The sequence below is a fragment of the Lathyrus oleraceus genome, chromosome 5, assembly GCF_024323335.1.
Source record: "Lathyrus oleraceus cultivar Zhongwan6 chromosome 5, CAAS_Psat_ZW6_1.0, whole genome shotgun sequence".
NCBI classification, from domain to species: domain Eukaryota; kingdom Viridiplantae; phylum Streptophyta; class Magnoliopsida; order Fabales; family Fabaceae; genus Lathyrus; species Lathyrus oleraceus.
The window spans coordinates 625,322,016-625,346,119 of record NC_066583.1 but is presented as its reverse complement, the minus strand read 5'-3'; the positions used below and the strand labels follow the sequence as shown (position 1 = coordinate 625,346,119).

The 24,104-nt window shown below is 31.1% G+C and overlaps 6 non-coding genes across 6 annotated transcripts; all 6 read right to left on the bottom strand.

The window, feature by feature from the left end:
- Positions 1-214: 214 nt before the first annotated feature.
- Positions 215-288, bottom strand: TRNAV-CAC (transfer RNA valine (anticodon CAC)). The gene has a single exon. It is a non-coding gene; the product is annotated as a tRNA-Val (tRNA).
- A 10,126-nt stretch (positions 289-10,414) lies between these two features.
- On the bottom strand, positions 10,415-10,488 carry TRNAV-CAC (transfer RNA valine (anticodon CAC)). The gene has a single exon. It is a non-coding gene; the product is annotated as a tRNA-Val (tRNA).
- A 1,454-nt stretch (positions 10,489-11,942) lies between these two features.
- Positions 11,943-12,016, bottom strand: TRNAV-CAC (transfer RNA valine (anticodon CAC)). Its single transcript has one exon. It is a non-coding gene; the product is annotated as a tRNA-Val (tRNA).
- Positions 12,017-18,340: 6,324 nt separating this feature from the next.
- Positions 18,341-18,414, bottom strand: TRNAV-CAC (transfer RNA valine (anticodon CAC)). Its single transcript has one exon. It is a non-coding gene; the product is annotated as a tRNA-Val (tRNA).
- A 1,776-nt stretch (positions 18,415-20,190) lies between these two features.
- On the bottom strand, positions 20,191-20,264 carry TRNAV-CAC (transfer RNA valine (anticodon CAC)). The gene has a single exon. It is a non-coding gene; the product is annotated as a tRNA-Val (tRNA).
- Positions 20,265-24,030: 3,766 nt separating this feature from the next.
- Positions 24,031-24,104, bottom strand: TRNAV-CAC (transfer RNA valine (anticodon CAC)). Its single transcript has one exon. It is a non-coding gene; the product is annotated as a tRNA-Val (tRNA).

The following is a 24,104-nucleotide window of genomic DNA, read 5'->3' as shown; positions in this document are numbered from 1 at the left end:
TTGTGAATGTTTTAATATAAAAAATAAATGTCGCATGATAAGATTTTTTTACTAAATAAATAAATTAAGAAAATATATTCTTATTTATTTGATTTAATCATACTAGATTAAATTAATATTAATTTTATTTTCTTCATTATAAGGTTTGATTAAAAAATTAGATCACAAAAGGGAAATCTATTGTAGAAGTTTGGTAATATAAAAAAAACAAAATTGTTTGAGCCTAGGTTCAAACTGGGGACCTCTAGTGTGTGAGACTAGTGTGATAACCAACTACACCACCCAAACCGTTTTGTGTAATTTCACATTCTTTTATTTTGGCAAAGTGTGTACACCGACTTGAGTTAGAAGCTATAATTTTACTATCTTCGATGGCTATCACCACTGCCACTAATCAACTACTTGTCTGAGAAAGATAAAACTTTTCTCTTGATTCACACCATGGGTTCAATATAAAACAAGAATATCTTTCAAATTTCGGTTATGAGTGAACTCCTTGATATGTTTCTAAAGGATTCCACTTCTCTACCTTCTGAAAGAGTAGTGGAGTTCTCTTCAGATTGATCTAGTAAATATTTAAATTATTTTATAATAATTTTATGTTTTTTCAATTATAATTGTGAATGTTTTAATATAAAAAATAAATGTCGCATGATAAGATTTTTTTACTAAATAAATAAATTAAGAAAATATATTCTTATTTATTTGATTTAATCATACTAGATTAAATTAATATTAATTTTGTTTTCTTCATTATAAGGTTTGATTAAAAAATTAGATCACAAAAGGGAAATCTATTGTAGAAGTTTGGTAATATAAAAAAAACAAAATTGTTTGAACCTAGGTTCAAACTGGGGACCTCTAGTGTGTGAGACTAGTGTGATAACCAACTACACCACCCAATCCGTTTTGTGTAATTTCACATTCTTTTATTTTGGCAAAGTGTGTACACCGACTTGAGTTAGAAGCTATAATTTTACTATCTTCGATGGCTATCACCACTGCCACTAATCAACTACTTGTCTGAGAAAGATAAAACTTTTCTCTTGATTCACACCATGGGTTCAATATAAAACAAGAATATCTTTCAAATTTCGGTTATGAGTGAATTCCTTGATATGTTTCTAAAGGATTCCACTTCTCTACCTTCTGAAAGAGTAGTGGAGTTCTCTTCAGATTGATCTAGTAAATATTTAAATTATTTTATAATAATTTTATGTTTTTTCAATTATAATTGTGAATGTTTTAATATAAAAAATAAATGTCGCATGATAAGATTTTTTTACTAAATAAATAAATTAAGAAAATATATTCTTATTTATTTGATTTAATCATACTAGATTAAATTAATATTAATTTTGTTTTCTTCATTATAAGGTTTGATTAAAAAATTAGATCACAAAAGGGAAATCTATTGTAGAAGTTTGGTAATATAAAAAAAACAAAATTGTTTGAGCCTAGGTTCCAACTGGGGACCTCTAGTGTGTGAGACTAGTGTGATAACCAACTACACCACCCAATCCGTTTTGTGTAATTTCACATTCTTTTATTTTGGCAAAGTGTGTACACCGACTTGAGTTAGAAGCTATAATTTTACTATCTTCGATGGCTATCACCACTGCCACTAATCAACTACTTGTCTGAGAAAGATAAAACTTTTCTCTTGATTCACACCATGGGTTCAATATAAAACAAGAATATCTTTCAAATTTCGGTTATGAGTGAATTCCTTGATATGTTTCTAAAGGATTCCACTTCTCTACCTTCTGAAAGAGTAGTGGAGTTCTCTTCAGATTGATCTAGTAAATATTTAAATTATTTTATAATAATTTTATGTTTTTTCAATTATAATTGTGAATGTTTTAATATAAAAAATAAATGTCGCATGATAAGATTTTTTTACTAAATAAATAAATTAAGAAAATATATTCTTATTTATTTGATTTAATCATACTAGATTAAATTAATATTAATTTTGTTTTCTTCATTATAAGGTTTGATTAAAAAATTAGATCACAAAAGGGAAATCTATTGTAGAAGTTTGGTAATATAAAAAAAACAAAATTGTTTGAGCCTAGGTTCAAACTGGGGACCTCTAGTGTGTAAGACTAGTGTGATAACCAACTACACCACCCAATCCGTTTTGTGTAATTTCACATTCTTTTATTTTGGCAAAGTGTGTACACCGACTTGAGTTAGAAGCTATAATTTTACTATCTTCGATGGCTATCACCACTGCCACTAATAGTAGTGTAGACACCCAATGGATCTATGAGAATTATCCAGTATACGTAAATGGCCATGTTTTTCAAATCAATTTCTTGTCTGAGAAAGATAAAAAATTCTCTTGATTCTCACCATGTATTCAAAATAAAAAAAGAATACACTTCTCTAGCACCTGAAAGAGTAGATGAGTTCTCCATTGATTGATCAAGTAAATATTTATTTTATTTGATTTTATCCTACTAGATTTAATGAAATCATTGGATCACGAAATGGAAATCTGTTATAGAAGTATAGTTCTATAAATACATATATTTATTTGAGCCCAGGTTCGAACTAGGTACGTCAAGTATGTGAGACTTGGGTGATAACCAACTATGCCAACCATAACTTATTGTGGACTTCACATTATTTTATTTTGACAAAGTTTGTGCAATGGCATGAGTTAGAAGTTATACCTTTACTGTCTCTGATGGCTATCACCGATGCCATTCATAGCAGCATAGTAACCCATTGGACATTTGAGAATTGTCTAGTATACATCAATGACCATGTTTTTCAAATTGATCTAATATGTCGGTCGTTTAAGAATATTGATGGGGTTATAGGGATGAATTGACTCTCTTCCAATTCTATGAATATCGGTTGTAAGTAGAAATCTATTTTCATTCCTTCAGAAAACACCAAACTAGATGATGTGATGACCACTCCTTTGGAAGGTACGCTAATCATGATCAATTTCTTGTCTGAGAAAGATATAACTTTTCTCTTGATTCTCACCATGAATTCAAGATAAAAGAAGAATATCTTGCAAATTTCGGTTGTGTGTGAATTCATTGATATGTTTCTAAAGGATGCCAATTCTCTCCCTCCGGAATGAGTAGTGGAGTTCTTTATTGATTAATCTAGTTAATTTTAAAAGTATTTTAATGCTAATTTTATGTTTTTTCAATTATAACTTGTGAATGTGTTAATATAAAAAATAAATGTTGCTTGAAATGATTTTTCTACTAAATAAATAAATTAAGAAAAAAGTATTCTTATTTATTTAATTTAGTCATACTAGATTTAATTAATATTAATATTATTTTCTTTATTATAGGTTTTGATTAAAAAGTTAGATCACAAAAGGGAAATATATTGCAGAAGTTTGGTAATATAAAAAAAAAAAGTTTTCTAAGCCAAGGTTCTAACAGGGGACCTCTAGTGTGGGAGACTAGCGTGATAACCAACTACCCCACCTAGACCTTTTAAGGGTAATTCACATTCTTTTATTTTGGCAAATTCTGTTCAACGACTTGAGTTAGAAGCAATACTTTTACTATCTCAATTGGCTATCACCAATGTCAGTGATAGTAGTGTAGAAACTCAATGGATCTGTGAGAGAAGTCCAGTATACGTCAATGGCCATGTTTTTTAAATTGATCTAATATGTCTGTCATTTAAGAAGATTGATGTGGTTTTAGGGATGGATTTTATCTCTTCAAATTCCTTATATATCGATTGTAAGAAGAAATCTATTTTTGTTCCTTCAGATGACACCAATCTAGATGATGTGATGACCACTCCCTTGAAAGGTACGCTAATCATGATCAATTGCTTGTTTGAGAAAGATAAAACTTTTCTCTTGATTCACACCATGGGTTCAAGATATAACAAGAAAATCTTTCAAATCTCGGTTATGAGTGAATTCCTTGATATGTTTCTGTAGGATTCCACTTCGCTACCTCCTGAAAGAGTAGTGGAGTTCTCTACAGCTTGATCTAGTAAATATTAAAATTATTATATGATAAATTTATGTTTTTTCAATTATAATTGTGAATGTGTTAATATAAAAAATAAATGTTGCTTGATATGATTTTTTTACTAAATAAATAAATTAAGAAAATATATTCTTATTTATTTGATTTAACCATACTAGATTAAATTAATATTAATTTTATTTTCTTTATTATAAGGTTTGATTAAAAAATAAGATCACAAAAGGGAAATCTATTGTAGAAGTTTGGTAATTTCAAAAAAACAAAGTTGTCTGAGCCCAAATTCAAACTGGGGACCTCTAGTGTGTGAGACAATTGTGATAGCCAACTACACCACCCAGACCTTTTTATGTAGCTTCACATTCTTTTATTTTGGCAAAGTGTGTACAACGAATTGAGTTAGAAGCTATAATTTCACTATCTTCGATGGCTATCACCACTTCCACTAATAGCAGTGTAGAAACCCCATGGATCTATGAGAATTGTGCAGTAAACGTCAATGGCCATGTTTTTCAAATTGATCAAATATGTGTAGTGTTTAAGAAGATTGATATGGTTCTGTGGAAATATGTTTATAAAGGATGCCACTTCTCTAGCTCCTGAAAGAGTAATGGAGTTCTCCTGAAAAAGTATACTTATTTATTTGATTTAATCCTACTAGATTTAATGAAATCATTAGATCACAAAAGGGAAATCTGTTACGGAAGTATGGTTCTATAGATTCACAAATTTGTTTGAGTCGAGGTTCGAACTAGGAACGTCAAGTGTGTGAGACTAAGGTGGTAACCAACTATGCCAACCATACCTTATTGTGGACTTCACATTCTTTTATTTTGACAAAGTGTGTGCAATGACGTGACTTAGAAGCTATACCTTTACTATCTCCAATGTCTATCACCAATGCCATTAATAGCAGCATAGAAACCCATTGGACCTGTGAGAATTGTCTAGTATACATCAATGGCCATGTTTTTCAAATTGATCTAATATGCCAATCATTTAAGAAGATTGATGGAGTTATAGGGATGAATTGATTCTCTTCCAATTCCATGAATATCGGTTGTAAGAAGAAATCTATTTTCATTCCTTCAAAAGACACCAATCTAGATGATGTGATGACCACTCCTTTGGAAGGAACGCTAATCATGATCAATTGCTTGTCTGAGAAAGACAAAACTTTTCTCTTGATTCTCACCACGGATTCAAGATAAAAGAAGAATATATTGAAAATTCGGTTGTGTGTGAATTCATTGATATGTTTCTAAAGGATGTCAATTCTCTACCTCCTGAAAGAGTACTGGAGTTCTTTATTGATTGATAAAGTAAATATTTAAATTATTTTAATGCTAATTTTAAGTTTTTTCAATTATACCTTGTGAATGTGTTAATATAAAAAATAAACGTTGCTTGAAATGATTTTTCTACTAAATAAATAAATTAAGAAAAAAATATTCTTATTTATTTAATTTAATCCTGCTAGATTTAATTAATATTAGTGTTTGTTTCTTTATTATAAGTCTTGATTAAAAAATTAGATCACAAAACCGAAATATATTGCAGAAGTTTGGTAATATAAAAAAAAACAAAGTTGTCTGAGTCAAGGTTCTAACAGGGGACCTCTAGTGTGGGAGACTAGTGTGATAACAAACTATCCCACCCAAACCTTTTTGGGGTAATTCACATCTTTTTATTTTGGAAAAGCGTGTCCAACGACTTCAGTCAGAAGCTATACTTTTACTATCTCAGTTGGCTATTACCACTGCCGCTGATAGTAGTGTAGAAACTCAATGGATCTGTGAGAATAGTCCAGTATACATTAATGATCATGTTTTTAAATTGATCTAATATGTCTGTCGTTTAGAAGATTGATGTGGATCTGGGGATTGATTGAATCTCTTCTAATTCCTTATATAGCGGTCCTAAGAAGAAATCTATTTTTGTTCCTTCAGATGACACCAATCTAGATGATGTGATGACCACTCGGTTATGAGTGAATTCCTTGATATGTTTCTAAAGGATTCCACTTCTCTACCTCCTGAAAGAGTAGTGGAGTTCTCTTCAGATTGATCTAGTAAATATTTAAATTATTTTATGATAATTTTATGTTTTTTCAATTATAATTGTGAATGTGTTAATATAAAAAATAAATGTCGCTTGATATTTTTTTTACTAAATTAATAAATTAATAAAATATACTAAATTAATAAAAAGGAAATCTATGGTAGAAGTTTGGTAATATAAAAAAGCCATAGTTGTTTGAGCACAGTTTTGAACTGGGGACCTCTAGTGTGTGAGACTAGCTTGATAACAAACTACACCACTAGACCTTTTCATGTAGCTTCACCACTGGGAACCTCTTGAGTTAGAAGCTATAATTTTACTATCTTCGATGGCTATCACCACCGCCACTAATAGCAGTGTAGAAACCCAATGGATCTATGATAACCAACTCACCACCCAAACCTTTTTAAATTGATCAAATATGTATGTTGTTTAAGAATATTGATATGGTTCTATGGATGAATTTCCTCTCTTCCAATTCCATTCCTTCAGAAGAAGCCAATCTACATGCCGTGATGACCAGTCCGTTGGAAGGTACACTAATCATGATCAATTTCTTGTCTGACAAAGATAAAAAATTCTCTTAATTCTCACCATGTATTCAAAATAAAAGAAGAATATACTGTAAATATCGGTTGTATGTGAATTCCTTGATATGTTTCTAAAGGATGCCACTTCTCTAGCTCCTGAAAGAGTAGTCGAGTTCTCCATTGATTGATCAGGTAAATATTTAATTTATTAGATTTAATCCCACTAGATTTAATCCTACTAGATTTAAGAAGATTGATGGGGTTATAGGGATGAATTAACTCTCTTCCAATTCAATGAATATCAGCCGTAAGAAGAAATCTATTTTCATTCCTTAGAATACACCAATCTAGATGACGTGATGACCACTCCTTTGGAAGGTACGCTAAACATGATCGATTGCTTGTCTGAGAAAGATAAAACTTTTCTCTTGATTCTCACCATGGATTCAAGATAAAAGAAGAATATCTTACAAATTTTGGTTGTGTGTGAATTCATTGATATGTTTCTAAAGGATGCCAATTCTCTACCTCCTGAATGAGTAGTGGAGTTCTTTATTTATTGATCTAGTAAATATTTAAAGTATTTTAATGCTAATTTTATGTTTTTTCAATTATAACTTGTGAATGTGTTAATATAAAAAATAAATGTTGTTTGAAATGATTTTTCTACAAAATAAATAAATTAAAAAAAATATTTTTTTATTTATTTAATTTACTCATACTAGAGTTAATCAATATTAATATTAGTTTCTTTATTATAAGTCTTGATTAAAAAATTAGATCACAAAAGGGAAATATATTGCAGAAGTTTGGTAATATAAAAAAAAACAAAGTTGTCTGAGCCAAGGTTCTAACAGGGGACCTCAAGTGTGGGAGACTAGCGTGATAACAAACTATCCCACCCAAACCTTTTTGGGGTAATTCACATTCTTTTATTTTTGCAAAGTGTGTTCAACGACTTGAGTTAGAAGTTATACTTTTACTATCTCAATTGGCTATCACCAATGCCACTGATAGCAGCATAGAAACCCATTGGACCTGTGAGAATTGTCTAGTATACATCAATGGCCATGTTTTTCAAATTGATCTAATATGCCAGTCATTTAAGAAGATTGATGGGGTTATAGGGATGAATTGATTCTTTTCCAATTCCATGAATATCGGTTGTAAGAAGAAATCTATTTTCATTCCTTCAGAAGACACCAATCTAGATGATGTGATGACCACTCCTTTGGAAGGAACGCTAATCATGATCAATTGCTTGTCTGAGAAAGATTAAACTTTTCTCTTGATTCTCACCACGGATTCAAGATAAAAGAAGAATATCTTGCAAATTCGGTTGTGTGTGAATTCATTGATATGTTTCTAAAGGATGTCAATTCTCTACCTCGTGAAAAAGTAGTGGAGTTCTTTATTGATTGATATAGTAAATATTTAAATTATTTTAATGATAATTTTATGTCTTTTCAATTATACCTTGTGAATGTGTTAAATATAAAAATAAACGTTGCTTGAAATGATTTTTCTACTAAATAAATAAATTATGAAAAAAATATTCTTATTTATTTAATTTAATCATACTAGATTTAATTAATATTTATATTATTTTATTTATTATAAGTTTTGATTAAAAAATTAGATCACAAAAAGGAAATAAATTGCAGAAGTTTGGTAATATAAAAAAAACAAAGTTGTCTGAGCCAAGGTTCAAACAGGGGACCTCTATTGTGTGAGACTATCGTGATAACCAACTATCCCATCCAGACCTTTATGGGGTACTTCACATTCTTTTATTTTGGCCAAGTGTGTCCAACTACTTGAGTTAGAAGCTATACTTATACTATCTCAAATGGCTATCACCATTGGAACTGATAGTAGTGTAGAAACTCAATGGATCTATGAGAATAGTCCAGTATACGTCGATGGCAATGTTTATTAAATTGATATAATATGTCTTTCGTATAAGAAGATTGATGTGGTTCTGGGGATGGATTAAATCTCTTCCAATTCCTTATATATCGGTTCATTTAAGAAGATTGATGTGGTTCTTGGGATGGATTGAATCTCTTCCATTTCCTTATATATCGGTTGTAAGAAGAAATTTCCTCGAGATGACACCAATGTATTGTAGAAGTTTGGTAATATAAAAAACTTTCTCACAAAAGGGAAATCTTTTGTAGAAGTTTGGTAATATAAAAAGACAAAGTTGTCTCAACCCAGGATCGAATTGGGGACCTATAGCGTATGAGACTAGCGTGATAACCAGCTACACCACCCAAACCTTTTTGTGGAGCTTCACATTCTTGTATTTTGGTAAAGTGTGTACAACAAATTGAGTTAGAAGCTATACTTTTACTATCTTCGATGGCTATCACCACGGCCACTAATAGTAGTGTAAAAACCCAATGGATCTATGAGAATTGTCCAGTATACGTCAATCGCCTTGTTTTTCAAATTGATCAAATATGTCTCTCGTTTAAGAAGATTGATATGGTTTTGTGAATGGATTTCCACTCTTCCAATTCCTTGTATATTGATTCTAAGAACAAATCTATTTTCATTCCGTTAATATAAAAAAATAATATTGCTCGAAATGAATTTTTAACTCAATAAATAAATTAAGAAAACTATACTTATTTATTTGATTTAATCCAAATGGATTTAATGAAATCATTAGATCATGGAAGAGAAATCTTTTAGAGCCCAGGATCGAACTCAGTATGTCAAGTGTGTGAGACTATGGTGGTAACCAACAATGCCAACTATAACTTATTGTGGACTTCACATTCTTTTATTCTGAAAAAGTTTGTGCAATGGCATGAATTAGAAGTTATACCTTTACTGTCTCCGATGGCTATCACCGATGCCATTAATAACAGCATAAAAACCCATTGGACATGTGAGAATTGTCTAGTATACATCAATGGCCATGTTTTTCAAATTGATCTAATATGTAAGTCGTTTAAGAAGATTGGTGGGGTTATAGGGATGAATTGACTCTCTTCCAATTCCATGAATATCGGTTGTAAAACGAAATCTATTTTCATTCCTTCAGAAGACACCAATCTAGATGATGTGATGACCACTCCTTTGGAAGGTACGCTAATCAAGATCAATTGCTTGTCTGGAAGATAAAACTTTTCTCTTGATTCTCACCATGGATTCAAGATAAAAGAAGAATATCTTGCAAATTTCGGTTGTGTGTGAATTCATGCATATATTGCAGAAGTTTGGTAATATAAAAAAAAAAGTTGCTTGAGCCAAGGTTCTAACAGGGGACCTCTAGTGTGAGAGACTAGTGTGATAACCAACTACCTCACTCAGACCTATTTGGGGTGATTCACATTCTTTTATTTTGGAAAAGTGTTTTCAACGACTTGAGTTAGAATCAATACTTTTACTATCTCAATTGGCTATCACCACTGCCCTTGATAGTAGTGTAGAAACTCAATGGATCTGTGAGAATAGTCCAATATACGTCAATCGCCATATTTTTTAAATTGATCTAATATGTATGTCGTTTAAGAAGATTGATGTGGTTCTGGGGATGGACCGAATCTCTTCTAATTCCTTATATATCGGTTGTAAGAAGAAATCTATTTTCGTTCCTTCAGATGACATCAATCTAGATGATGTCATGACCACTCCTTTGGAATGTACGCTAATCATGATCAACTTGTGAAAGATAAAACTTTTCTCTTGATTCACACCATGGGTTCAAGATAAAACAAGAATATGAGTTCTCTTCAGATTGATCTAGTAAATATTTAAATTATTTTATGATAATTTTATGTTTTTTCAATTATAATTGTGAATGTGTTAATATAAAAAATATATAGTTGTCTAAGCCCAGGTTCGAACTGGGGACCTCTAGTGTGTGAGACTAGCATGATAACCAAGTACACCACCCTGACAGTTTTGTGTAACTTCACATTCTTTTATTTCGGCAAAGTGTGTACAATGACTTGAGTTAGAACCTATAATTTTACTATCTTCGATGGCTATCACCATTGCTACTAATATGTCTGTCGTTTAAGAAGATTGATATGGTTTTGTGGATGGATTGCCTCTCTTCCAATTCCTTGTCTATAGCCAATGCCACTGATAGCAGCATAGAAACCCATTGGACCTGTGAGAATTGTCTAGTATACATCAATGGCCATGTTTTTTAAATTGATCAAATATGTCAGTTGTTTAAGAAGATTTACGGGGTTATAGGGATGAATTGTCTCTCTTCGAATTTCATGAATATCCGTTGTAAGAAGAAATCTATTTTCATTCCATCAGAAGCCACCAATCTAGATGATGTGATGACCACTCCTTTGGAAGGTACGCTAATCATGATAAATTGCTTGTCTGAGAAAGATAAAATGTTTTTCTTGATTCTCACCATGGATTCAAGATAAAAGAAGAATATCTTGCAAATTTCGATTGTGTGTGAATTCATTGTATGTTTCTAAAGGATGCCAATTCTCTACCTCCTGAATGAGTAGTGGAGTTCTTTATTGATTGATCTAGTAAATATTTAAAGTATTTTAATGCTAATTTTATGTTTTTTCAACTATATCTTGTGAATGTGTTAATATAAAAAATAAATGTTGTTTGAAAAGATTTTTCTACTAAATAAATAAATTAAGAAAAAATATTCTTATTTATTTAATTTAATCATGCTAGATTTAATTAATATTAATATTTGTTCTTTATTATAAGTCTTGATTAAAAAATTAGATCACAAAACCGAAATATATTGCACAAGTTTGGTAATATAAAAAAAACAAAGTTGTCTGAGTCAAGGTTCTAACAGGGGACCTCTAGTGTGGGAGACTAGTGTGATAACAAACTATCCCACCCAGACCTTTTTGGGGTAATTCACATCTTTTTATTTTGGAAAAGTGTGTCCAACGACTTCAGTCAGAAGCTATACTTTTACTATCTCAGTTGGCTATTACCACTGCCGCTGATAGTAGTGTAGAAACTCAATGGATCTGTGAGAATAGTCCAGTATACGTTAATGATCATGTTTTTTAAATTGATATAATATGTCTGTCGTTTAGAAGATTGATGTGGATCTGGGGATTGATTGAATCTCTTCTAATTCCTTATATAGCGGTCCTAAGAAGAAATCTATTTTCGTTCCTTCAGATGACACCAATCTAGATGATGTGATGACCACTCCTTTCGAATGTACGCTAATCATGATCAACTTGTGAAAGATAAAACTTTTCTCTTGATTCACACCATGGGTTCAAGATAAAACAAGAATATGAGTTCTCTTCAGATTGATCTAGTAAATATTTAAATTATTTTATGATAATTTTATGTTTTTTCAATTATAATTGTGAATGTGTTAATATAAAAAATATATAGTTGTCTAAGCCCAGGTTCGAACTGGGGACCTCTAGTGTGTGAGACTAGCATGATAACCAAGTACACCACCCTGACAGTTTTGGGTAACTTCACATTCTTTTATTTCGGCAAAGTGTGTACAATGACTTGAGTTAGAAGCTATAATTTTACTATCTTCGATGGCTATCACCATTGCTACTAATATGTCTGTCGTTTAAGAAGATTGATATGGTTTTGTGGATGGATTGCCTCTCTTCCAATTCCTTGTCTATAGCCAATGCCACTGATAGCAGCATAGAAACCCATTGGACCTGTGAGAATTGTCTAGTATACATCAATGGCCATGTTTTTTAAATTGATCAAATATGTCAGTTGTTTAAGAAGATTTACGGGGTTATAGGGATGAATTGTCTCTCTTCGAATTTCATGAATATCCGTTGTAAGAAGAAATCTATTTTCATTCCATCAGAAGCCACCAATCTAGATGATGTGATGACCACTCCTTTGGAAGGTACGCTAATCATGATAAATTGCTTGTCTGAGAAAGATAAAATGTTTTTCTTGATTCTCACCATGGATTCAAGATAAAAGAAGAATATCTTGCAAATTTCGGTTGTGTGTGAATTCATTGTATGTTTCTAAAGGATGCCAATTCTCTACCTCCTGAATGAGTAGTGGAGTTCTTTATTGATTGATCTAGTAAATATTTAAAGTATTTTAATGCTAATTTTATGTTTTTTCAACTATATCTTGTGAATGTGTTAATATAAAAATAAATGTTGTTTGAAAAGATTTTTCTACTAAATAAATAAATTAAGAAAAAATATTCTTATTTATTTAATTTAATCATGCTAGATTTAATTAATATTAATATTTGTTCTTTATTATAAGTCTTGATTAAAAAATTAGATCACAAAACCGAAATATATTGCACAAGTTTGGTAATATAAAAAAAACAAAGTTGTCTGAGTCAAGGTTCTAACAGGGGACCTCTAGTGTGGGAGACTAGTGTGATAACAAACTATCCCACCCAGACCTTTTTGGGGTAATTCACATCTTTTTATTTTGGAAAAGTGTGTCCAACGACTTCAGTCAGAAGCTATACTTTTACTATCTCAGTTGGCTATTACCACTGCCGCTGATAGTAGTGTAGAAACTCAATGGATCTGTGAGAATAGTCCAGTATACGTTAATGATCATGTTTTTTTAAATTGATATAATATGTCTGTCGTTTAGAAGATTGATGTGATCTGGGGATTGATTGAATCTCTTCTAATTCCTTATATAGCGGTCCTAAGAAGAAATCTATTTTCGTTCCTTCAGATGACACCAATCTAGATGATGTGATGACCACTCGGTTATGAGTGAATTCCTTGATATGTTTCTAAAGGATTCCACTTCTCTACCTCCTGAAAGAGTAATGGAGTTCTCTTCAGATTGATCTAGTAAATATTTAAATTATTTTATGATAATTTTATGTTTTTTCAATTATAATTGTGAATGTGTTAATATAAAAAATAAATGTCGCTTGATATTTCTTTTTACTAAATTAATAAAAAGGAAATCTATGGTAGAAGTTTGGTAATATAAAAAAGCCATAGTTGTCTGAGCACAATTTTGAATTGCGAACCTCTAGTGTGAGAGACTAGCTTGATAACCAACTACACCACTAGACCTTTTTATGTAACTTCACCACTGGGGACCTCTTGAGTTAGAAGTTATAATTTTACTATCTTCGATGGCTATCACCTCTGCCACTAATAGCAATGTAGAAACCCAATGGATCTATGATAACCAACTACACCACCCAAACCTTTTTAAATTGATCAAATATGTTTGTCATTTAAGAAGATTGATATGGTTCTGTGGATGAATTTCCTCTCTTCCAATTCTATTCCTTCAAAAGAAGCCAATCTAGATGCCGTGATGACCAGTCCGTTGGAAGGTACACTAATCATGATCAATTTCTTGTCTAAGAAAGATAAAAAATTCTGTTAATTCTCACCATGTTTTCAAAATAAAAGAAGAATATCCTGTAAATATCGGTTGTGTGGGAATTCCTTGATATGTTTCTAAAGGATGCCACTTCTCTAGCTCCTGAAAGAGTAGTGGAGTTCTCCATTGATTGATCAGGTAAATATTTAATTTATTAGATTTAATCCTACTAGATTCAAGAAGAGTGGTGGGGTTATAAGGATGAATTGACTCTCTTCCAATTCCATGAATATCAGCCGTAAGAAGAAATCTATTTTCATTCCTTAGAATACACCAATCTAGATGACGTGATGACCACTCCTTTGGAAGGTACGCTAAACATGATCGATTGCTTGTCTGAGAAAGATAAAACTTTTCTCTTGATTCTCACCATGGATTCAAGATAAAACAAGAATATCTTGCAAATTTTTGTTGTGTGTGAATTCATTGATATGTTTCTAAAGGATGCCAATTCTCTACCACCTGAATGAGTAGTGGAGTTCTTTAATGATTGATCTAGTAAATATTTAAAGTATTTTAATGCTAATTTTATGTTTTTTCAATTATAACTTGTGAATGTGTTAATATAAAAAATAAATGTTGTTTGAAATGATTTTTCTACAAAATAAATTAATTAAAAAAATATTTTTTTATTTATTTAATTTACTCATTCTAGAGTTAATCAATATTAATATTAGTTTCTTGATTATAAGTCTTGATTAAAAAATTAGATCAGAAAAGGGAAATATATTGTAGAATTTGGTAATATAAAAAAAACAAAGTTGTCTGAGCCAAGGTTCTAAGAAGGGACCTCTACCCTCTTGTGTGGGACACTAGTGTGATAACAAACTATCCAACCCAGACCTTTTTGGGGTAATTCACATTAAGAAAATATACTAAATTAATAAAAAGGAAATATATGGTAGAAGTTCGGTGATATAAAAAAGCCAAAGTTATCTGAGCCCAGGTTCGAACTGGGGACCAACTACACCACCTAGACCTTGTTATGTTGTTTCACCACTGGGGACCTCTTGAGTTAGAAGCTATAATTTTACTATCTTCGATGGCTATCACCACTGCAACTAATAGTAGTGTAGAAACCCAATGGATCTATGATAACCAACTACACCACCCAAACCATTTTAAATTGATCTAATATGTATTTCGTTTAAGAAGATTGATATGGTTCTATGGATGAATTTCCTTTCTTCCAATTCCATTCCTTCAGAAGAAGCTAATCTAGATGCCGTGATGACCAGTCCGTTGGAAGGTACACTAATCATGATCAATTATTTGTCTGAGAAAGATAATAAATTCTCTTGATTCTCACCCTGTATTCAAAATAAAAAAAGAATATCCTGTAAATATCGGTTGTGTGGGAATTCCTTGATATGTTTCTAAAGGATGCCACTTCTCTAGCTCCTGAAAGAGTAGTGGAGTTCTCCATTGATTAATCAGGTAAATATTTAATTTATTAGAGTTAATCCTACTAGATTTAAGAAGATTGATAGGGTTATAAGGATGTATTGACTCTCTTCCAATTCCATGAATATAAGTCTTGATTAAAAAATTAGATCACAAAATGGAAATATATTGCAGAAGTTTGGTTAATATATAAAAAAAACAAAGTTGTCTGAGCCAAGGTTCTAACTGGGGACCTCTACCCTCTAGTGTGGGAGACTAGTGTGATAACAAACTATCCCACCCAGACCTTTTTGGGGTAATTCACATTTTTTAATTTTCGCAAAGTGTGTCCAACGACTTCAGTTAGAAGCTATACTTTTACTATCTCAGTTGGCTATCACCACTACCGCTGATAGTAGTGTAGAATAGTCCAGTATACGTTAATGACCATGTTTTTTAAATTGATCTAATATGTCTGTCGTTTAGAAGATTGATGTGGTTTTGGGGATAGATTGAATCTCTTCTAATTCCTTATATATCGGTCGTAAGAAGAAATCTATTTTCGTTCCTTCAGATGACACCAATCTAGATGATGTGATGACCACTCGGTTATGAGTGAATTCCTTGATATGTTTCTAAAGGATTCCACTTCTCTACCTCCTGAAAGAGTAGTGAAGTCCTCTTCAGATTGATCTAGTAAATATTTAAATTGTTTAATGATAATTTTATGTTTTTTCAATTATAATTGTGAATGTGTTAATATTAAAAATAAATATCACTTGATATTTTTTTATACTAAATTAATAAATTAAGAAAATATACTAAATTAATAAAAAGTAAATATATAGTAGAAGTTTGGTGATATAAAAAAGCTAAGTTATCTGAGCCCAGTTTCAAACCTCTAGTGTGTGACACTAGCGTGATAACCAACTACACCACCCAAACCTTTTTATGTAACTTCACCACTGGGGACCTCTTGAGTTAGAAGCTATAATTTTACTATCTTCGATGGCTATCACCACTGCCACTAATAGAAGTGTAGAAACCCAATGGGTCTATGATAACCAACTACACCACCCAAACCTTTTTAAATTGATCAAATATGTATGTCGTTTAAGAAGATTGATATGGTTCTATGGATGAATTTCCTCTCTTCCAATTCCATTCCTTCAGAAGAAGCCAATCTAGATGCCATGATGACCAGTTTGTTGGAAGGTACACTAATCATGATCAATTTCTTGTCTGAGACCTCTAGTGTGTGACCAACTACACCACCCAAACCTTTTTATGTAACTTCACCATTGGGGACCTCTTGAGTTAGAAGCTATAAGTTTACTATCTTCGATGGCTATCACCACTGCCACTAATAGCAGTGTAGAAACCCAATGGATCTATGATTGCCAACTACACCACCCAAACCTTTTTAAACTGATCAAATATATAGGTCGTTTAAGAAGATTGATATGGTTCTATGGATGAATTTCATCTCTTCCAATTCCATTCCTTCAGAAGAAGCCAATCTAGATGCCGTGATGACCAGTCCGTTGGAAGGTACACTAATCATGATCAATTTCTTGTCTGAGAAAGATAAAAAATTCTCTTGATTCTCACCATGTATTCAAAATAAAAGAAGAATATCCTGTAAATATCGGTTGTGTGCGAATTCCTTGATATGTTTCTAAAGGATGCCACTTCTCTAGTTCCTGAAAGAGTAGTGGAGTTCTCCATTGATTGATCAGGTAAATATTTAATTTATTAGATTTAATCCAACTAGATTTAAGAAGATTGATGGGGTTATAAGGATGAATTGACTCTCTTCCAATTCCATGAATATCAGTCGTAAGAAGAAATCTATTTTCATTCCTTAGAATACACCAATCTAGATGATGTGATGACCACTCCTTTAGAAGGTACGCTAATCATGATCAATTGCTTGTCTGAGAAAGATAAAACTTTTCTATTGATTCTCACCATGGATTCAAGAAAAAAGAAGAATATCTTGCAAATTTTGGATGTGTGTGAATTCATTGATATGTTTCTAAAGGATGTCAATTCTCTACCACCTGAATGAGTAGTGGAGTTCTTTATTGATTGATCTAGTAAATATTTAAAGTATTTTATTGTTAATTTTATGTTTTTTCAATTATAACTTGTGAATGTGTTAATATAAAAAATAAATGTTGTTTGAAATGATTTTTCTACTAAATAAATAAATTAAAAAATATATATTTTTATTTATTTAATTTAATCATACTAGATTTAATCAGTATTAATATTAGTTTCTTTATTATAAGTCTTGATTAAAAAATTAGATCACAAAAGGGAAATATATTGCAGAAGTTTGGTTAATATAAAAAAAACAAAGTTGTCTGAGCCAAGGTTCTTACAGGGGACCTCTACCCTCTATTGTGGGAGACTAGTGTGATAACAAACTATCCAACCCAGACCTTTTTGGGGTAATTCACATTTTTTTTTATTTTGGCAAAGTGTGTCCAACGACTTCAGTTCGAAGCTATACTTTTACTATCTTAGTTGGCTATCACCACTACCGCTGATAGTAGTGTAGAAACTCAATGGATCTATGAGAATAGTCCAGCATACGTTAATGACCATGTTTTTTAAATTGATCTAATATGTCTGTCGTTTAGAAGATTGATGTGGTTCTGGGGATGGATTGAATCTCTTCTAATTCCTTATATATCGGTCGTAAGAAGAAATCTATTTTCGTTCCTTCAGATGACACAAATCTAGATGATGTGATGACCACTCGGTTATGAGTGAATTCCTTGATATGTTTCTAAAGGAATCCACTTCTCTACCTCCTGAAAGAGTAGTGGAGTCCTCTTCAGATTGATCTAGTAAATATTTAAGTTATTTTTTGATAATTTTATATTTTTTAAATTATAATTGTGAATGTGTTAATATTAAAAATAAATGTCGCTTGATATTTTTTTTATACTACATTAATAAATTAAAAAAGTATACTAAATTAATAAAAAGGAAATATATGGTAGAAGTTTGGTGATAAAAAATAGCCAAAGTTGTCTTAGCTCAGGTTTGAACTGGGGACCTCTAGTGTGTGAGACTAGCATGATAACCAACTACACCACCTAGACCTTATTATGTAGCTTCACCACTGGGTACCTCTTGAGTTAGAAGCTATAATTTTACTATCTTCGATGGCTATCACCACTGCCACTAATAGCTGTGTAGAAACCCAATGGATCTATGATAACCAACTACACCACCCAAACCTTTTTAAATTGATCAAATATGTATGTCGTTTAAGAAGATTGATATGGTTCTATGGATGAATTTCCTCTCTTCCATTTCCATTCCTTCAGAAGCAACCAATCTAGATGCCGTGATGACCAGTCCGTTGGAAGGTACACTAATCATGATCAATTTCTTGTCTGACAAAGATAAAAAATTCTCTTGATTCTCACCATGTATTCAAAATAAAAGAAGAATATCCTATAAATATCGGTTGTGTGGGAATTCCTTGATATGTTTCGAAAGGATGCCACTTCTCTAGCTCCTGAAAGAGTAGTGGAGTTCTCCATTGATTGATCAGGTAAATATTTAATTTATTAGATTTAATCCTACTAGATTTAATCCTACTAGATTTAAGAAGATTGATGGGGTTATAAGGATGAATTGACTCTCTTCCAATTCCATGAATATCAGTCGTAAGAAGAAATCTATTTTCATTCCTTAGAATACACCAATCTAGATGACGTGATGACCACTTATTTGGAAGGTACGCTAATCATGATCAATTGCTTGTCTGAGAAAGATAAAACTTTTCTATTGATTCTCACCATGGATTCAAGAAAAAAGAAGAATATCTTGCAAATTTTGGATGTGTGTGAATTCATTGATATGTTTCTAAAGGATATCAATTCTCTACTACCTGAATGAGTAGTGGAGTTCTTTATTGATTGATCTAGTAAATATTTAAAGTATTTTATTGTTAATTTTATGTTTTTTCAATTATAACTTGTGAATGTGTTAATATAAAAAATGAATGTTGTTTGAAATGATTTTTCTACTAAATAAATAAATTAAAAAATATATATTTTTATTTATTTAATTTAATCATACTAGATTTAATCAGTATTAATATTAGTTTCTTTATTATAAGTCTTGATTAAAAAATTAGATCACAAAAGGGAAATATATTGCAGAAGTTTGGTTAATATAAAAAAAACAAAGTTGTCTGAGCTAAGGTTCTAACAGGGGACCTCTACCCTCTAGTGTGGGAGACTAGTGTGATAACAAACTATCCAACCCAGACCTTTTTGGGGTAATTCACTTTTTTTTTTATTTTGGCAAAGTGTGTCCAACGACTTCAGTTAGAAGCTATACTTTTACTATCTTAGTTGGCTATCACCACTACCGCTGATAGTAGTGTAGAAACTCAATGGATATGTGAGAATAGTCCAGTATACGTTAATGACCATGTTTTTTAAATTGATCTAATATGTCTGTCGTTTAGAGGATTGATGTGGTTCTGGGGGTGGATTGAATCTCTTCTAATTCCTTATATATCGGTCGTAAGAAGAAATCTATTTTCGTTCCTTCAGATGACACCAATCTAGATGATGTGATGACCACTCAGTTATGAGTGAATTCCTTGATATGTTTCTAAAGGATTCCACTTCTCTACCTCCTGAAAGAGTAGTGGAGTCCTCTTCAGATTGATCTAGTAAATATTTAAATTATTTTCTAATAATTTTATGTTTTTTAAATTATAATTGTGAATGTGTTAATATTAAAAATAAATGTCGCTTGATATTTTTTTTATACTAAATTAATAAATTAAGAAAATATACTAAATTAATAAAAAGGAAATATATGGTAGAAGTTTGGTGATATAAAATAGCCAAAGTTGTCTGAGCCCAGGTTTGAACTGGGGACCTCTAGTGTGTGAGACTAGCGTGATAACCAACTACACCACCCAGACCTTATTATGTAGCTTCACCACTGGGTACCTCTTGAGTTAGAAGCTATAATTTTACTATCTTCGATGGCTATCACCACTGCCACTAATAGCAGTGTAGAAACCCAATGGATCTATGATAACCAACTACACCACCAAAACCTTTTTAAATTGATCAAATATGTATGTCGTTTAAGAATATTAATATGGTTCTATGGATGAATTTCCTCTCTTCCAATTCCATTCCTTCAAAAGAAGCCAATCTAGATGCCGTGATGACCAGTCCGTTGGAAGGTACACTAATCATGACCAATTTCTTGTCTGAGAAAGATAAAAAATTCTCTTGATTCTCACCATGTATTCAAAATAAAAGAAGAATATCCTGTAAATATCGGTTGTGTGGGAATTCCTTGATATGTTTCTAAAGGATGCCATTTCTCTAGCTCCTGAAAGAGTAGTTGAGTTCTCCATTGATTGATCAGGTAAATATTTAATTTATTAGATTTAATCCTACTATATTTAAGAAGATTGATGGGGTTATAAGGATGAATTGACTCTCTTCCAATTCCATGAATATCAGTCGTAAGAAGAAAACTATTTTCATTCCTTAGAATACACCAATCTAGATGACGTGATGACCACTCCTTTGGAAGGTACGCTAATCATGATCAATTGCTTGTCTGAGAAAGATAAAACTTTTCTATTGATTCTCACCATGTATTCAAGATAAAAGAAGAATATCTTGCAAATTTTGGATGTGAGTGATGACATTGATATGTTTCTAAAGGATGTCAATTCTCTACCACATGAATGAGTAGTGGAGTTTTTTATTGATTGATCTAGTAAATATTTAAAGTATTTATTGTTAATTTTATTTTTTCAATTATAACTTGTGAATATATTAATATAAAAAATAAATGTTGTATGAAATGATTTTTCTACTAAATAAATAATTAAAAAATATATATTTTTATTTATTAATTTAATCATACTAGATTTAATCAGTATTAATATTAGTTTCTTTATTATAAGTCTTGATTAAAAAATTAGATCACAAAAGGGAAATATATTGCAGAAGTTTGGTTAATATAAAAAAAAAAAACTTGTCTGAGCCAAGGTTCTAACAGGGGACCTCTACCCTCTAGTGTGGGAGACTAGTGTGATAACAAACTATCCAACCCAGACCTTTTTGGGGTAATTCACATTTTTTTATTTTGGCAAAGTGTGTCCAACGACTTCAGTTAGAAGCTATACTTTTACTATCTTAATTGGCTATCACCACTACCGCTGATAGTAGTGTAGAAACTCAATGGATATGTTTGAATAGTCCAGTATACGTTAATGACCATGTTTTTTAAATTGATCTAATATGTCTGTCGTTTAGAGGATTGATGTGGTTCTGGGGGTGGATTGAATCTCTTCTAATTCCTTATATATCGGTCGTAAGAAGAAATCTATTTTCGTTCCTTCAGATGACACCAATCTAGATGATGTGATGACCCCTCGGTTATGAGTGAATTCCTTGATATGTTTCTAAAGGAATCCACTTCTCTAGCTCCTGAAAGAGTAGTGGAGTCCTCTTCAGATTGATCTAGTAAATATTTAAATTATTTTCTGATAATTTTATGTTTTTTAAATTATAATTGTGAATGTGTTAATATTAAAAATAAATGTCGCTTGATATTTTTAAATTATTTTCTCCATTGATTGATCAGGTAAATATTTAATTTATTAGATTTAATCCTACTATATTTAAGAAGATTGATGGGGTTATAAGGATGAATTGACTCTCTTCCAATTCCATGAATATCAGTCGTAAGAAGAAAACTATTTTCATTCCTTAGAATACACCAATCTAGATGACGTGATGACCACTCCTTTGGAAGGTACGCTAATCATGATCAATTGCTTGTCTGAGAAAGATAAAACTTTTCTATTGATTCTCACCATGTATTCAAGATAAAAGAAGAATATCTTGCAAATTTTGGATGTGAGTGATGACATTGATATGTTTCTAAAGGATGTCAATTCTCTACCACATGAATGAGTAGTGGAGTTTTTTATTGATTGATCTAGTAAATATTTAAAGTATTTTATTGTTAATTTTATATTTTTTCAATTATAACTTGTGAATATATTAATATAAAAAATAAATGTTGTATGAAATGATTTTTCTACTAAATAAATAAATTAAAAAATATATATTTTTATTTATTTAATTTAATCATACTAGATTTAATCAGTATTAATATTAGTTTCTTTATTATAAGTCTTGATTAAAAAATTAGATCACAAAAGGGAAATATATTGCAGAAGTTTGGTTAATATAAAAAAAAAAACTTGTCTGAGCCAAGGTTCTAACAGGGGACCTCTACCCTCTAGTGTGGGAGACTAGTGTGATAACAAACTATCCAACCCAGACCTTTTTGGGGTAATTCACATTTTTTTATTTTGGCAAAGTGTGTCCAACGACTTCAGTTAGAAGCTATACTTTTACTATCTTAATTGGCTATCACCACTACCGCTGATAGTAGTGTAGAAACTCAATGGATATGTTTGAATAGTCCAGTATACGTTAATGACCATGTTTTTTAAATTGATCTAATATGTCTGTCGTTTAGAGGATTGATGTGGTTCTGGGGGTGGATTGAATCTCTTCTAATTCCTTATATATCGGTCGTAAGAAGAAATCTATTTTCGTTCCTTCAGATGACACCAATCTAGATGATGTGATGACCCCTCGGTTATGAGTGAATTCCTTGATATGTTTCTAAAGGAATCCACTTCTCTAGCTCCTGAAAGAGTAGTGGAGTCCTCTTCAGATTGATCTAGTAAATATTTAAATTATTTTCTGATAATTTTATGTTTTTTAAATTATAATTGTGAATGTGTTAATATTAAAAATAAATGTCGCTTGATATTTTTTTTATACTAAATTAATAAATTAAGAAAATATACTAAATTAATAAAAAGGAAATATATGGTAGAAGTTTGGTGATATAAAATAGCCAAAGTTCTCTGAGCCCAGGTTTGAATTGGGGACCTCTATCCTGTAAATATCGGTTGTGTGGGAATTCCTTGATATGTTTCTAAAGGATGCCACTTCTCTAGCTCCTGAAAGAGTAGTGGAGTTCTCCATTGATTGATCAGGTAAATATTTAATTTATTAGATTTAATTCTACTAGATTTAATCCCACTAGATTTAAGAAGATTGATGGGGTTATAAGGATGAACTGACTCTCTTCCAATTCCATGAATATCAGTCGTAAGAAGAAATCTATTTTCATTCCTTAGAATACACCAATCTAGATGACTTGATGACCACTCCTTTGGAAGGTACGCTAATCATGATCAATTGCTTGTGTGAGAAAGATAAAACTTTTCTATTGATTCTCACCATGGATTCATGATAAAAGAAGAATATCTTGCAAATTTTGGATGTGTGTGAATTCATTGATCTGTTTCTAAAGGATGTCAATTCTCTACCACCTGAATGAGTAGTGGAGTTCTTTATTGATTAATCTAGTAAATATTTAAAGTATTTTATTGTTAATTTTATGTTTTTTCGATTATAACTTGTGAATGTGTTAATATAAAAAATAAATGTTGTTTGAAATGATTTTTGTACTAAATAAATAAATTAAAAAATATATATTTTTATTTATTTAATTTAATCATACTAGATTTAATCGGTATTAATATTAGTTTCTTTATTATAAGTCTTGATTAAAAAATTAGATCACAGGTATAAATATATGGTAGAAGTTTGGTGATATAAAATGGCCAAAGTTGTCTGAGCCCAGGTTCGAACCAGGGACCTCTAATGTGTGAGACTAGCGTGATAACCAACTACACAACCCAGAC